The 13,772-nt window shown below is 40.3% G+C and overlaps 1 protein-coding gene across 1 annotated transcript in view; it reads left to right on the top strand.

The window, feature by feature from the left end:
* Positions 1–3,238: 3,238 nt before the first annotated feature.
* LOC135942983 (eye-specific diacylglycerol kinase-like) overlaps positions 3,239–13,772 on the top strand; it is a 112,945-nt gene continuing 102,411 nt past the window's right edge. The window contains exon 1 of the mRNA XM_065489363.1: positions 3,239–3,426. The gene's annotated coding sequence lies outside the window, so the exon portion shown is untranslated. The remainder of the gene's footprint in view (positions 3,427–13,772) is intronic.

The following is a 13,772-nucleotide window of genomic DNA, read 5'->3' as shown; positions in this document are numbered from 1 at the left end:
CACATAGATCGATTTAGCTTGAGACTGCGCTGCAAAGGTGCTGATTATCGCGAAGAAATGTCATCAAGTTTATACATATAACGTTAACTTAATTTGGAGTACTGCATATGTCTTTCAATAACAATTTCTGTCCCGATAATCAGCGCGATAGTGTCGTCCAGTGTATCCAGCTACTAAAATCATTAAATTTTCATACAACACAAGGCTCCCATTTTTTTTAATATCAGCATTGAGTTCAGAAAAAGTGGTAGATAAAGTATCATCCACTAAGAGGCTCCTCAAGACTGACTTTAAAGTTTCAGGAATGCGTTGGCTTGTGTAAATGATTATATGCAATTCAATTTGTTTATTCCTACTGTCATTAATATTCAATAAATTAATAAATAGTATAAAATGGCAAATTGCAAATTTGTTATTGCATCAAGTAGATATTGTATTCGCAGATGTTTTAATTTATTAATGTGCGATTTAAGAGAGCTGAGTATTGATTGGGTGGTTACATTTATTGAAACTCATTAGTATTGCTAATTGTATATAATTTAAATATAATTCATAAATAATTTGCGTGTGGACCATCAAGCAATATCTATGGACCATATTTAAGTAGTTTTAGCCTCAAAAATAGTTTTCGTAACATGTGCGACAGTTCAAAACCAAATATTACAGTTTTTTATTGTTGGTCTTCATACAACATTAAATAAAGGATATGATAGGTATTATAAAACCACATAAAATAATGAACAAACAAGCTGGCCGTATCATTTATTTTCCAGCAAGCCAGGAGAAGCGTTAATTCCGCCACGGTCAATTTTCCAATTTGGCTAAAAGCCATAAATAATGAAAGTAAAAAGCACAAATTAAATTAAAGTGGTTTAATGATACGCAGGCACACATACCAACGCAGGCCTTTTGGCATAAGCTGCTAGGCGTCATCCAATTTAAATAAGAATGCTGCCGTTTATCTATTTTTGCCGGATATTTGGGATAGTGCCTTACTCAAAACTTGAAACGCACAATTTGGCGGTCAGCAAATGGGCACGGCTTTATTCGCTCACATTGGAAATACTCTCAGCCGTCTGTTATGCCAACTACGCATATTTGTACACCAAATTCAAATACTTTGGCCCGATGAAAGGGTCCAACTACGATGTCCGGTTGATAATCACAGCGGCTTCTTCAATCACCAACTTTGCCCTCGACTTTCTAAACATAATCGCTCTAATTCACATGTCGCAAAAAATGCCGAGCACAATGCGGAAAGTGCTGAAAATCCTGAGATCAGTGGACCAAACCCTGGCGACCAACTCGTCCAATCCCAGGGCGTATTTTTTCATCGCTCTGGCTTTGTCGGCTCTTGTTTTCCGCTACTCCTTGTCGTTGTCCGTCGTGAATTCTGCCTGGTTTTACTACCTCATCGGAGCCAGGGTTGTGTACTGCTCTTACATTTTTTCAGAGCTGCTCGTGTGCTTGGTATGCACCGAACTGAGAGTCAGATTGGAGACACTGAACGGAAAGATCCGAACCTTGCAAGATCATTGCAAAGGCGAAATCAGGAAATTGAGTGACGCCTTTTACGCCATCACCAAAATTCAAAAGGATCTGGCGTATTCTGTGCGATTTTTCCTCCTCTTCGACTTAGCTCAGCTCTTTATGTTGATTCTGAGCGGATTTTTAAATACTAGTCTTCGATGCTCAAATTTTAGCAACGGCAAGATGACAATGAACTGGTGTGTCTACACATTTGGCGTGGCCATGGATGGAACTTGGCGCTTTTCCGCTATTGCAGCAAACTGTGGGAAACTGCAAAGCGAGGTTGGTGTTGATCAAAATAATTTAATCATACAGGTTACTTTTAACAAAATTTAAAAACGTGACTCGCTCTTTTGTATTTTAAGGCTGAGAAGACTGCCGAACTGGTGAACCGGCATGTGATACACAATCAAAATTACAAAAGGAAACAAGAAGTAAGAGGTATTTTCGTGTCCATGGCAGAGATAACTCCTTGATTTGGAAATTTTAGCTTCGAATATTTTTTGAATTAGCTTCTTTTAGAAAAGCATCATTCTCTGCGTGTGGTTTATTCAACGTTGACCTTCAGCTACTCTTTGCAGTAAGTTGATGGCACTAAAATTAATATAAACTATTTCATTTTTCCCTTTTTTTTGGACAGGCTGTTGGAGCTATCACTGGCTACGTTTTCCTCATAACTCAGCTATAATAAGGCTGTGTTTCGTATATTTTTCCAAATCAAATCAATAGGATCATATGTATCTAAGGTGTTATCAATGTAACCTATTTTCTACCTATGAAGATATCTTCAGCAACTTAAACTGGTATTTTGGCCCTATATACCCCGTATGTGTCCACAACCTCGTCTTATTCTATACTTGTAATGTGTTCCAAAACATAAGATGAATTAAAGACTATAGAACAAGATGTTCTTAACATGCTTGTAAATTAAACCAACAATGTGCATAAATATTTCAGACATAATTTTGTTTTGTTAAGCCAGATTATTTACAGGGACGAGGCTTAAAAAATACACGCCAAAATTAGCCTTTAAGGCGGCTATATACACAAACGATCAAAGTACAAATAAATTCAACTAGGTCATATAATTGATGGCGTATAACAAGTTGCAGATTATTTAGGAGCGAAAGAGAGTTCCCTTTTTAACCTCTATCCTCAGTAGAGAGCTTAATAGGTGCCAATAACTGCGCGGATAACATGGGGCCCGAGTGGCCGCAGTGGCGCTTGGACCCAATGTGGCCATCTTCTCGCGTCCCCGCACCAAGGTCTTTTATTGAAACGCTAGACATTCGTCACTAACAATAAAGCCACTGGAAAGGTGCGAAAACCAGCAAGTGGGGAGTAGGCGCCGGTGCGCCTCCCAGCCCGTTGAGCTATTAGAGCATTTCGAGTCATCAAATTAACCCTCTTTTGCCATCTCTGACATCGGGCCACCAGTAAAAGATCCCCGAACAGCTCAAATATCTCCCATGGCTTTGACACTCCTGAGCATGCCTGAGCCTGAACAGTGCGAGCCAACGGGCTGGTTACGACATATTACTTCATTTGACAATAGGTAAAATTGTTTCGCGGGGACCTCGCGCGTTAAAATCGCCTGGCAGTGCCGGTCGCGCGGCACAGGTGGCGTTTGCATGAAAGGTCCGGGCACGAGGGGAACCTTGACGCGGGATGTAGGCATCCGGGAGCGTCGCGATCAACACCGCCGACCGACAAAGTCGCAGCACTCGCAGCTGAGCGGGAAACACACGCTCGCTCATGGTGCCAGTCGGTGGTCGGTCGGACTCGCGCAAGTGCCACAGGTGTGTCCCGAAATCCAGTGTGTGCAGTGTTTGGTGTTATTTCAGCGTCTTCGACGGGGCTAATGACACCCCTGAATGCTCCTCTGCCTGAGTCTTGGTGAGCTGCACCTCTTTTTGCCATTAATTCCATTTGACTCCATTTCGGTGCTTATCAAAATTAAAAACGTTTTCTGCGCTTGCCAGCTGACGAATCGCTCGCTTCCTGTGCTAAAAAACAGAACGAGTATAGTATAACTGTGTTTTTCGTATTTTTCTTGGGAGACACGCCCACCTAAAGGTGACACCTGATGGTGCTCACAGGTGGTGTTGATTAGAAAAAGCTTGCGTGAGGCTAGTAATTATCTAATATTTATTACGTTGCTAGAAAAGCTTCGGATGATACTATAATAATTATAGCTTCACCGGTATATTATACAGTTTGATAATTAAAAGAGATTCATGTTAGTTTTAGAGAAAGTAGAATTTACCAACATTTATTATAGTCAAATTTTATACTTCCTGGAAATTAAATTTTTGCTTTTCTCTTGGACCATAATATTTAACAATTAAATTTCACTTTTAAATTTTCACTCTGTCATTAACTATTCTTATTATGCTTATTATGTCAGGAGAGGTTATTATTATTTCTTGTTTATTCTCATCATGTCATAATACAAATACAGTGCAAATATAGTACATGTCAAAGTTACAAATTAACGATGAGTAAAAGGCAACAAAAAAAGTTGAAAATGAGGCAAAATTCAATTGGTAGTTATCTTCAGACGCTTCAATGCAAATTTCAATAATGATCGGACATGAATTCGGGATCCCAATTTACAATATTTAGAGCGTGAAATTAATTGCAAAACAAATTAAAGCGACGTGCATAAAAGCGCAGAGCTCACCACGAAGCAAATTATGAAACACCTGATTGATTTATTCCGCCGAATCGAGCGTTCAAACGTAGTGACCCAGCTGCGGAGGTGCCGGAGGTGAAGTGAAAGTAGTATGGAGTGTGTTGCGCGCCGAAAGGTAACGCACGGCCGGCTCGGCTCGTATGAGTTCATCGTCAGCGGTCCGTTTAAGGCCAAGGCCCCGCAACAACTCAGCTTATTGTTCCTGAGCCTTTGCGGCTGCTATTGCGGTAACAAAACGTACTCTGCCTCCATAGAATATGCGTTTGCTTCAATCAAACGTAGGTTAAGCAGTCTTGCGGTCACCAGTCCTTTCAAATAACAACGTCATACTATTTACGTCGTTATAGTGACACTTAATATTACATGTAGGATTGCTTGCAAGGACATTTGAAGTTTGTTTTAGAATGTGATTTAGTTTTACAGAGTTGGCAGAGCCCAAGGATGTCTAAGAACAGAGTCTACTTGCTCTGTTCCTCTTTTGGCAGTGCCGCAGGCCAAAGGCAGTGCTAATTTTTTTCTATTATGAAAAGTTAAAAAGGGCTCAAAATTGCCAAATTGCTATGCTATAAGTTTTTTTTTGTCATGACAGTGGCTGGAAGTGACAAATGGAAAATATTTTGTTGATTTGGAAAGTTCCATATTTAAATTATGAGTAACATTCATCTGCGTTGATTTAGTTAGATTTAATTTCAGAAATAATTCTAATTTACGTTAAGTTTTTTAATTTTGAATTTCACCATTTTGCATTATTTTAATTTTTCCGTCTTAAAATGCTGGTCGCACACTCAGAGTCAACTACTTTGATAGAGTTTCTTCCGTCGCAAGTTATTTCGGCACTCTTCATATTATAATTGTGCGGTTTTGTCTCGCGCTGAGAATAGTGAGTCAGCGACACGACTTTTTAGACTGTTAATGTGAAATTAACTTTAGTTATAAGTGACGTTGCATAAAATACAAATAATAGCAGTTATTTGGCTCGTACAGAAGCCGAAATTTGCGCAATACAGAGCCAGTCAGGTGGGATGAACTCGTCTCGCCAAGCCTTGATGGTTTAATTTCGCTCTCGGTGCAGCTTTGCTTGATGCTTCTTGCTGCAAATAGAATTGAAAAAGGAGAACAGGTGCACGGCCAGTATGACAGCACTACATGCACATGTGTCTGTCGCGCCAGCACAGCACAGAGAGATGCTGCGCTGCAGCTTCGCATCAGACGAACAACACTCTGCCTGCAACCATTATTAAGCGACACTCACTTGCTTTTTTTGCTGCTCCAATCCAACCACGCAAATCCTTGACTCACTCTGACTGAATTTCGCCTCTCTACGTTATTTTGATCCTCTGTGCTAAACGCTTTATTGCTTCACTTTAATATGTCTACGTCTGATATTAATTTTTAGAAGTACGCCTGATCCATTCTCAAGTCAAATCTATGAGTTTTTAATATATTGATTTTACTGTGATAGGATTCAACTTGAAATTAAACTAATCGCATAGTTCGGTAAATTTGACTCAGTTTCCAACAATTATATTTTTACACAGGCAAGAAATTTTATTAAAGATTTTCCTTCCAGCGGGGAATTCCATTTCTTAGAAAGAGGTAAATTATGCTCGTGTGCAGTTCGCCTTGCAAGTTGCAGCATTTGATTATTTTACTCGATAATTTCAAATAAACCAGTTACAAAATTCTGATTTCCGCCAGAAGCACGATAGTCCCGTGGGAATATGGCGATATGTTTGTTTCCTGCTGGCGTTAGCAGCCACCCGTGCTGATTGGTTTGCGGTTTCCCGATTTTTCTTGAGCGATCACGCCACACTGGCGCCTACCGCAGATAAAAGTAGCGCTGAATTTTTTTACTGCCGCTTAATTGAATGGCTGAATTAGATAATAAACGCATCCGCTGTTTGCTCCGCGCGGGCCTGCTGCTCTGCTGGGCGGATTCCATGTGTGCCAAAGCCGCGCGGTGTCGCGAGCACATATGGTTTTGCAACCACGCCTGACGTCGCACGCTTCTTTGCGGCTTTGCTGCGTTCTATGGAATTGGACTTCCTTCTGATAAACCTCGTCTACAAAGATAATGCTGCGCGGGGTGCCATTTGTTCCAGCTGACTGCAATGAGAGGATCTGGATATGCGTTAACTTATATTATTTTGCGAGTGCGTATTCAGTTAACTGCAAAGAGAACTAATAATGAAGACTTTTTATTAAAAATACAGCTTAATTATCTTGGTAAATGAATGTCATTATATTTTTATTTTAATTAATACTAAACAATTCGAACTGTACAAAAATTAATCCGGATGAAATCATTAAAGTATACAAGTCAATAGTCGTTTTGTTTCAAACAAGAAGTTGCAGGTACTGTATTTTCAGTGAGCTAGGAAACTTCAAATATCTGGCTAACGGCCTTATAGAACCGCACTTGCACGAACGCCCTTTTGCAAAATCCGCTCAAAGCGCGTTGCGGAGAGCCTACTTAGCTGCATTCAGTACATTCTACTGGAGCCAGCGAGCCGAGCAAAGCGGATTTTCAAAGTTAGGCTCTATTTCTGATGGCCGAGCAAAACAAGCTTTGGCATTTCATCAGCACACTTTGCATTAAAAACGAACAAACTTTTCAGCAAAATAGCAATTACGAAGTTTGTGACCTAAATTAATCAAAATTTAATACTCCTCATTTAACTCCAATGCATAGTATATTCAAATTTACCATTGACTTCTAAAACAGACCACTTCATCGCTTCAAAATGTGATTTATTTTATGTATGCATGATGTTTAACTGCTGTTTTAAAGAGCAACAAGCTGATCGGTTTGGCTCTTGGGTGGCTCAGATGAGTCATGTGCAGTGTTTTCAGTCAACGTCAATTACAGCTGAGCTTTGATCGCTGTGCGTTTGCCTGGGTGAAAAGCTTAGTACCTTAAAGGCTGATCATCCGCGGTGAGAACTAAAAATACAATTTTGGAACGCACACCGCTTTATTTTAGAGAGGAAGAAAGAAGAATTTGATTTTAAAGTGAGTAAAAAACAATTATATAAGAAAAAGTTGCAACATGCCGTGCGACGAAAGATGTTTTGGAACATCAGAACTATCTTTCGTTCATTTTATAGTGAAAACTGTAATTGGAAAGATAATTTGGCTTTGATTAGTTTTAATTACAATCCTTGCAGAATTCACTGAGTTCGATTGAGATTTTCTAAAAAGGATATTTAAACTAATAAAAAGAACATTTAAATTGAATACCGAATCAGTAAATTTAGTAATATAATGCTCGTTTGTTCCATCTAAAATTTCAAAAAGGAAGAATGTGAAAATGAAATGAAATGTGACAAATTTTGGTTTTGTTTTCTTTGAACGTCATTGCTTTAAAACTTAAAATACAAAAGAAACTATCATTGGTTAATTTTTTCGAACATCTTCCCTTAGAAATTCTCTTATCAAAAACTAATTAAATATTGTATTATGCGTGTCCAAATTAATATTATCTAGCCTTATTAAATGCGTTCATAAACTGAATTTTTCAATTTTAAAAGAAGATAGTTCAGAAAATGATTGTCGTCTGTTATAACTCATCGTAGCACTTGGCATGAAAGCTTTTGTAGATACTGCTTTATTTGCGCGTCTTGTTCGTGATCAAAAGCATAAGTGCGACAAGGGGACAACCCTTTGGCCGGCTGCCTCGTCTTTGACTTGGATGCAAATTCCCCACTGCAAGAAAAAAGCCGGGACTAAAAGTCGTGGTCTAAGGAAGCTTCCTTTATTTTTAGCCGCGGCTTGTCTGCTAGCATTTTCTCCAAATCCTCTGGTCGCGCGTCGGGCGGTCGGCGGACAAAAGCGAAAGCGACGCGGCATCTCCGTTTGTTGTTGAGCGCGCGCGTTCAGTACGCGCGGTGCTAATAGGAGCGGAGCCGCAGCGCCGCCGCCTCCACCAAAGTGCTTTTATTCTTGGCTTTCAGACTCTCGCGACTTATTTATAGGCGGTGTCGCTCGTCTTTCGCTCTGCTTCGTTACTAACACCTGTCGCAATCCCGCCGCTGTTATTGTAAATATTTTGCGCCGCTCAAAATCACACTCTTAAGGGACTCAAATTTTTGGCTAAATTGGCATTTCCTATAATAAATCAAACTTGAGGTAGAAAAATAAATAAAATAATGACTGTAATATTTGCGCCACACTGAACTGGATATTCTGTTTTAGTAATTTTTTAATATTTTTTTTGTTTTCATGTTTACCATTATATTATTTAAAAACTCAAACGTTTGTGTTTTTTACCCAAACTTATCTAGCGTCTCAACAAATTTTAAATAATTTTTTTAAGGTGCGCCTGGTAAAAAAAAAATCGGGCACTCCTCGCTCTCCTTACTATATTTTTCGAGACAGTGCAATTTTTCGGTTATTCCACGAACGATGTTTTTTGGGCATTCCAATATCTGATAAAACACGGGACACAGAAACTAAAGCTGGTTTTGCATGTAAAATTACGATAGTCACCAAGAACAATTTTCGTTGTGATTTATTTTTTAGCTCTGCGGTAAGCTAGTAGATGACTTGTATTGTAATCAGCTCTCAAGTGAGAAAAATAACTCAACTATAACAGCTACTGATCTCTTGGGCTTATTTTCTTCTAAAGTGTAGATGTTTACGGAAACCCATTGCACATTGCAATTGCACAGCACGTAGGTGGATTTTTGCGAATTTGCACTGTTTGTGGAAGGCACTAGCTCTCTTCACGTTGTTCCTTTAGTTTGGCCCTCTCACGTTCTTTATTTTGTGCTGCGTGTGTACCACCGCTGGTTTAATTATTTTACGCCCTGTTTTATGTCTTTTTTATGCATACACGTGACAGCAAAACAAACATCGCGGCGCACGAGAACCGCCGGTCGCTATTCATAGAGAATCTTGCTGCCGCCGCCGCCGCTGCCCGCGGTCTATGTACCCACCCTTATGTACACACACACACACATGCAGCATATTTACAAGTTACAAACGCGCGCGTACATGCGTGCCTATACTACAGTGGACTTCTTTTATGAACTGGCACCACGATAACTTCATAACATTACTGCTCATCTTGTTGTGTTATTGTCCTCCAACTCTTCGCTTACAAAATGATTTAAGTTTTGTGTAATTAGGTTGCCTTATTGACCAACACAGTGGCATAAATTCGATAACCACGAAATAATTATACTGATCGAATCTCTTTGCGTTGATGAGACCGGAGACCGTAATGTCTGTTGTGATTTTGCTTTGAATTTTTAAAGTCTTTTTGTATTATGTGTTAAGGTTTAAACTGTGGTACTAGAGGCAGATTTTCTATTCTTTTCCCTTAAATTTGAAGCTATAGGCTAGGTTATTTATTCTTGCCTGACGTCATATACCTGAAAACAGGAAATTTGATAAGAATACTTTTGGTAAAAATTTCAAAATGGAAGGCAAGCGAAATAATAGTTAAAAAATGAATGATCATGGCACAATTTAATTTCTCATCACACTGAGCCGGACAGTTTATTTTCAAATCGCAGTGGGAAAACCTTTCTACTGCATGTGGCTTTTTATTTATAAGTGCGTGGCCTTGACAGTTATGAGTTCATATTGTGGCGTACATTTCTTGTAACTGATACCATTTTTATTGTTCGTTATTCTCTGTTTGTATCAAGTTGGTGCTTTCTCATGTTACGTTTTCCCGTGATATACTGTAGAAAGGACTAGAAGAATCCTACGGAGATTTTGGATTCATACTTTCAAATCGGAATTTTTTTTTATTTAGTCGGGTACTTGGTAATACTGTTATAAGCTCCTCCTACAAAATATGAAAAGATTGGCTTCAGCCTAGAAGGTTCCTGGTTCAAATTCTTGCCTAAGGTGGGCCAACTTTGTGCGGGACTTGCATGTAATGAGGCAGGAAGACAATTAATTAGGCTCGGGCATCGCAAGTGGTTGACCCGTCTGACCGCCGCCCGCTCCATTGACCTCCGACCTTCTCGCCCTGTCGCTGACAAAGATGAAAGAGAAGCTCATCTTTACTGCGGACAAAAGAAGTCGCGAGAGAGTAAATAATGCACGAGGGGATGGCCGGTGCGCGGCACAAAGCGGCTCAAATTAACCAGCGCAGTCTTTTAATATTATTTTCGATCTCACTCGAAGTAAAATAATCCTAATCTCGTATTTTGTCACAGCAGCGGAAACAAGGATATCGACGGATGCTGATAATTTCACTCCAGAAGTTGCAACCGGATTTTCCCTTCTTACAGATTGCAAAACATTTTTAAATCTCAAACCGTGAACATAATGGTTCTTTCGACCAAAGACTAAAAAATTTAGTTCACCAAAGCGAAAGAACTCTTTATCATTGTTAATATTAGAAAACTCTCTGCTGGTAATAAGAAGCGCACGAGGCGTGCAACCTGATCTCGAGACAAACAAGTCAGAGTAACAACACAAAGCGGTCGATTCGCAGAGGTGGTTCTGCAAGTTCTGGCCGAGACAATATAAAAGATGTGAGGCGGAGTATCATTGTATACCCGAGCCTGCTGGGTAATTATTTATCGAAATTGCGCTATCATTACCTTCTCGCTCATCGTCGGAGCCGGATCGATGTAGACTGCAACTAAATCCCGGCATTTACTCTTATGTGCGGTGCACGAACATATTTGTGTGAGTGTGTGGGTAATAACGTGCTACAATATGTATAGCCTGCGCTGCACACCGGGCCACATACACGGCGACGGTGCACGGGGTGGAAAATAATACACCGGTCGGAGCAGCGGCGGCACAATGTGAGCGTGACGTCAACCGCATTATGAGAGAGAGAGAGAGAGAGAGAGAGAGAGAGAGAGAGAGAGAGAGAGAGAGAAGCCAAGGCCCGGATCTCTCTCTACCAGAGTAAATTATTCAGTTTCAATAATAATACATGGTGCAATTGCACATTGTTAGCTCCAGTTTGCTCCATCGCACCGACTGTTTGCCCGAGTGAAGAGCACCAGATCATTATTTAAGCCCGACTCAACCCGTCTTGTACAGTTATACGAGTTCTTCTGCACCGTTTAAGCAACTGCGAAGATAGAATCAAGTTGACTTTTGAACCGATTTATATTTCCGACCTTGACGACCCGCCAGATTACCTTCCAGCCGTGGCGACACAATGCACCAATTGAATTTGGAGAATACTTTCTTCACGTTTCTGCCTTGAATATCTAATACATTCAAAATCTGCAGGATTTGTTTTTCTAAAATTTATTTTTTAAGTATTATTCGGAGAATCCCCGTAAAATCTTTAATTGAACATGAAAGAGAGGCAAACTTTGTGCTTGAAAATCATGAAAGACCGATCAAGACTGAAACTTCTACAACGCACTTGAAGCTCCTGGCTTTGGTCGAATTGCTGCTGGCTGTTGCGCAAAAGTGGCTTGATGTTAATCTGCGAGCGGCTCTAAAAAGTCACCCTTGTCTTCCGTTAATTGGGCAGTGTTTGCCAATCCACGTGCTTTCTCTTTCTCTCTCGTCAGCACAGCTAGGCCAGTCTCTCTCCTCTCACTTAATTGTAAGTACACGCACACATTTGTAGTAGTGCGTGGTGTGTGTATGCTCAGCTTACGTTGCAAGTTGGTCGGAAAGGGCACTCCGCCAGCCGCCAGAAAGGCAGCTCACGCGAGAAAGAGCACACACAAAGAAAGACTGCTCGAAAAGGTGGCCGCAAATCTTTCCTCTCTAATTCGCACTGCGCCACTGGCAAGCCAATCTCGCAACCCCAAACAACTCTTACAAATTATGATTCTGCTCTGGATTGACAACAATCAACGTTATTTTTCCGTGGGGCGTGCTAACGAGCCACACCAATAATAAACTGATAGAAAATGTTCCGCGAAGAAAACTGATTTATCTTCATATGTTAGTTTGGTTCGTCTAAAAAGATCGGTAAGAAAGAAAAAAACAGCTCCGATTTTAATGCGAGAAATTGATTAATTTATGACAATTTTAGCTTTCCTTTCATATCATTAATCAGTTTTATTCGCTCATTTTTTCTGTTATAATTATATAGTAGAGCAATCGTTTATATCATCAATATTGACAGCCCTAAGTGAAGTTTATCAATTACATCTCGATTTTATAGCTGCAATTATCCCATTTGCGCATTTATGCACGATTAGGATCAAATTAGCAGGGCTGGAGGAGGTTGGCGAACGCGATCGCGTGCTCGAATCAAGTGAAATTATGCCCGGCCCAATTGATCCTGTTCAAGCAGCAAGCGTGTCTCAATACACACGGAGAAAAATAAAAGTTGCTCAAGCGGGTGATTTGTCACGGTTTGCGAGTCACGGCCTCGACAAGACGGGAGTGCGTATCACACCGCGGCAGGAACAAAGGGCGCTTTGGGCTAGCCGTAAACGATGCGATCTACGTCGACTGTAGCCCGTTGTCCTTGACCAAAATTTGGGTAATGCTTGCTAAATGACATGAATTATGTTAAAAATATTTCTCAGAATTTATATTCAAACGCGACACATGAAGCGTTTACCAAGGATTTTTATTTCAATTTAAAAAAAACGTTTAATACTTCATGTCTTTAAATTGATTTTTACCCATTCCCTCATACTTTTTACAAAATTGGCCTCTCGGCTGCCAATTTCACGAGCTGCTGATTCAATTTATTCGCAGACGGTTGCAGCCTGGTCGTTTTTGCATTTTCCCTTTAGCGAATTAGGCCGCCGGTAGAATCAATTAGGGCGTGAGTGAGCATTTCTGTGGCACATGTGTTGCTCTCGGCCGGTTGCCGTGTGCTCTGCTCTGCATCAACTGCCTCGCCCGAGCGAATTTCGCCTCGCAAGATCGATAGCGGCGCAAAGTTCACGCGATCACCATGCATGCGATGCACACTGGCTGCGCCTCGGCAAACTGCACACATCATTTTTTTGTGCATTGCCTGAATCTACTACACTTTGTACTGTTATATAAAGACGAACTTTAGTCTTAAGAAGGAAATTCGACCACGATGGATTGAAGTATGTTTAACTGAGTTGTTGGAAATAAAAAAATCATTTAAATTAAAATAAGCACAAAACGAAGTGACCACTAATAATCCAATCTGGAAAAACTGGACATTTTTTAAAATCACTTCTTGCCATATGGTTTTCCAGCGCATTTACATTCAGAGTGCCGCACCTACAAATGCAGCACAAAATAAAAAAATAATTTAGCACAGTCAGAAACATTAAAGTAATGTAAAATCAAACAGTGCCTAAAGAAAACAAAACGATTTTCAATATTGTTTTCCGCATCAAAAACTTCCCTTGCACTACTTTTGCTCAAAGAGAAAGGTGTAGGGAGTTTTAGATTGAACTCGTCGCTGCATATTGCATATTTCTGGGAAGTGTCCGTTCACCTATAGCTGCTCCCATCTCGGAATTGCTTGTTGCCAACTTTAGCACCGACATTAAATTATCCCGCCATCAGGCCCTATTACACACACCTGGCAGTGGCATTAACCCAAATTCCAAGAACACGCGGCTGTGTACATAATCAGATTTTTGCGGACCGCTGGATGCGAGCCTTC

This window comes from Cloeon dipterum, chromosome 4 (genome assembly GCF_949628265.1).
Source record: "Cloeon dipterum chromosome 4, ieCloDipt1.1, whole genome shotgun sequence".
Classification (NCBI taxonomy): domain Eukaryota; kingdom Metazoa; phylum Arthropoda; class Insecta; order Ephemeroptera; family Baetidae; genus Cloeon; species Cloeon dipterum.
Note: the sequence above shows the minus strand (reverse complement) of the source record. Positions and strands in the feature narration are given on the sequence as shown.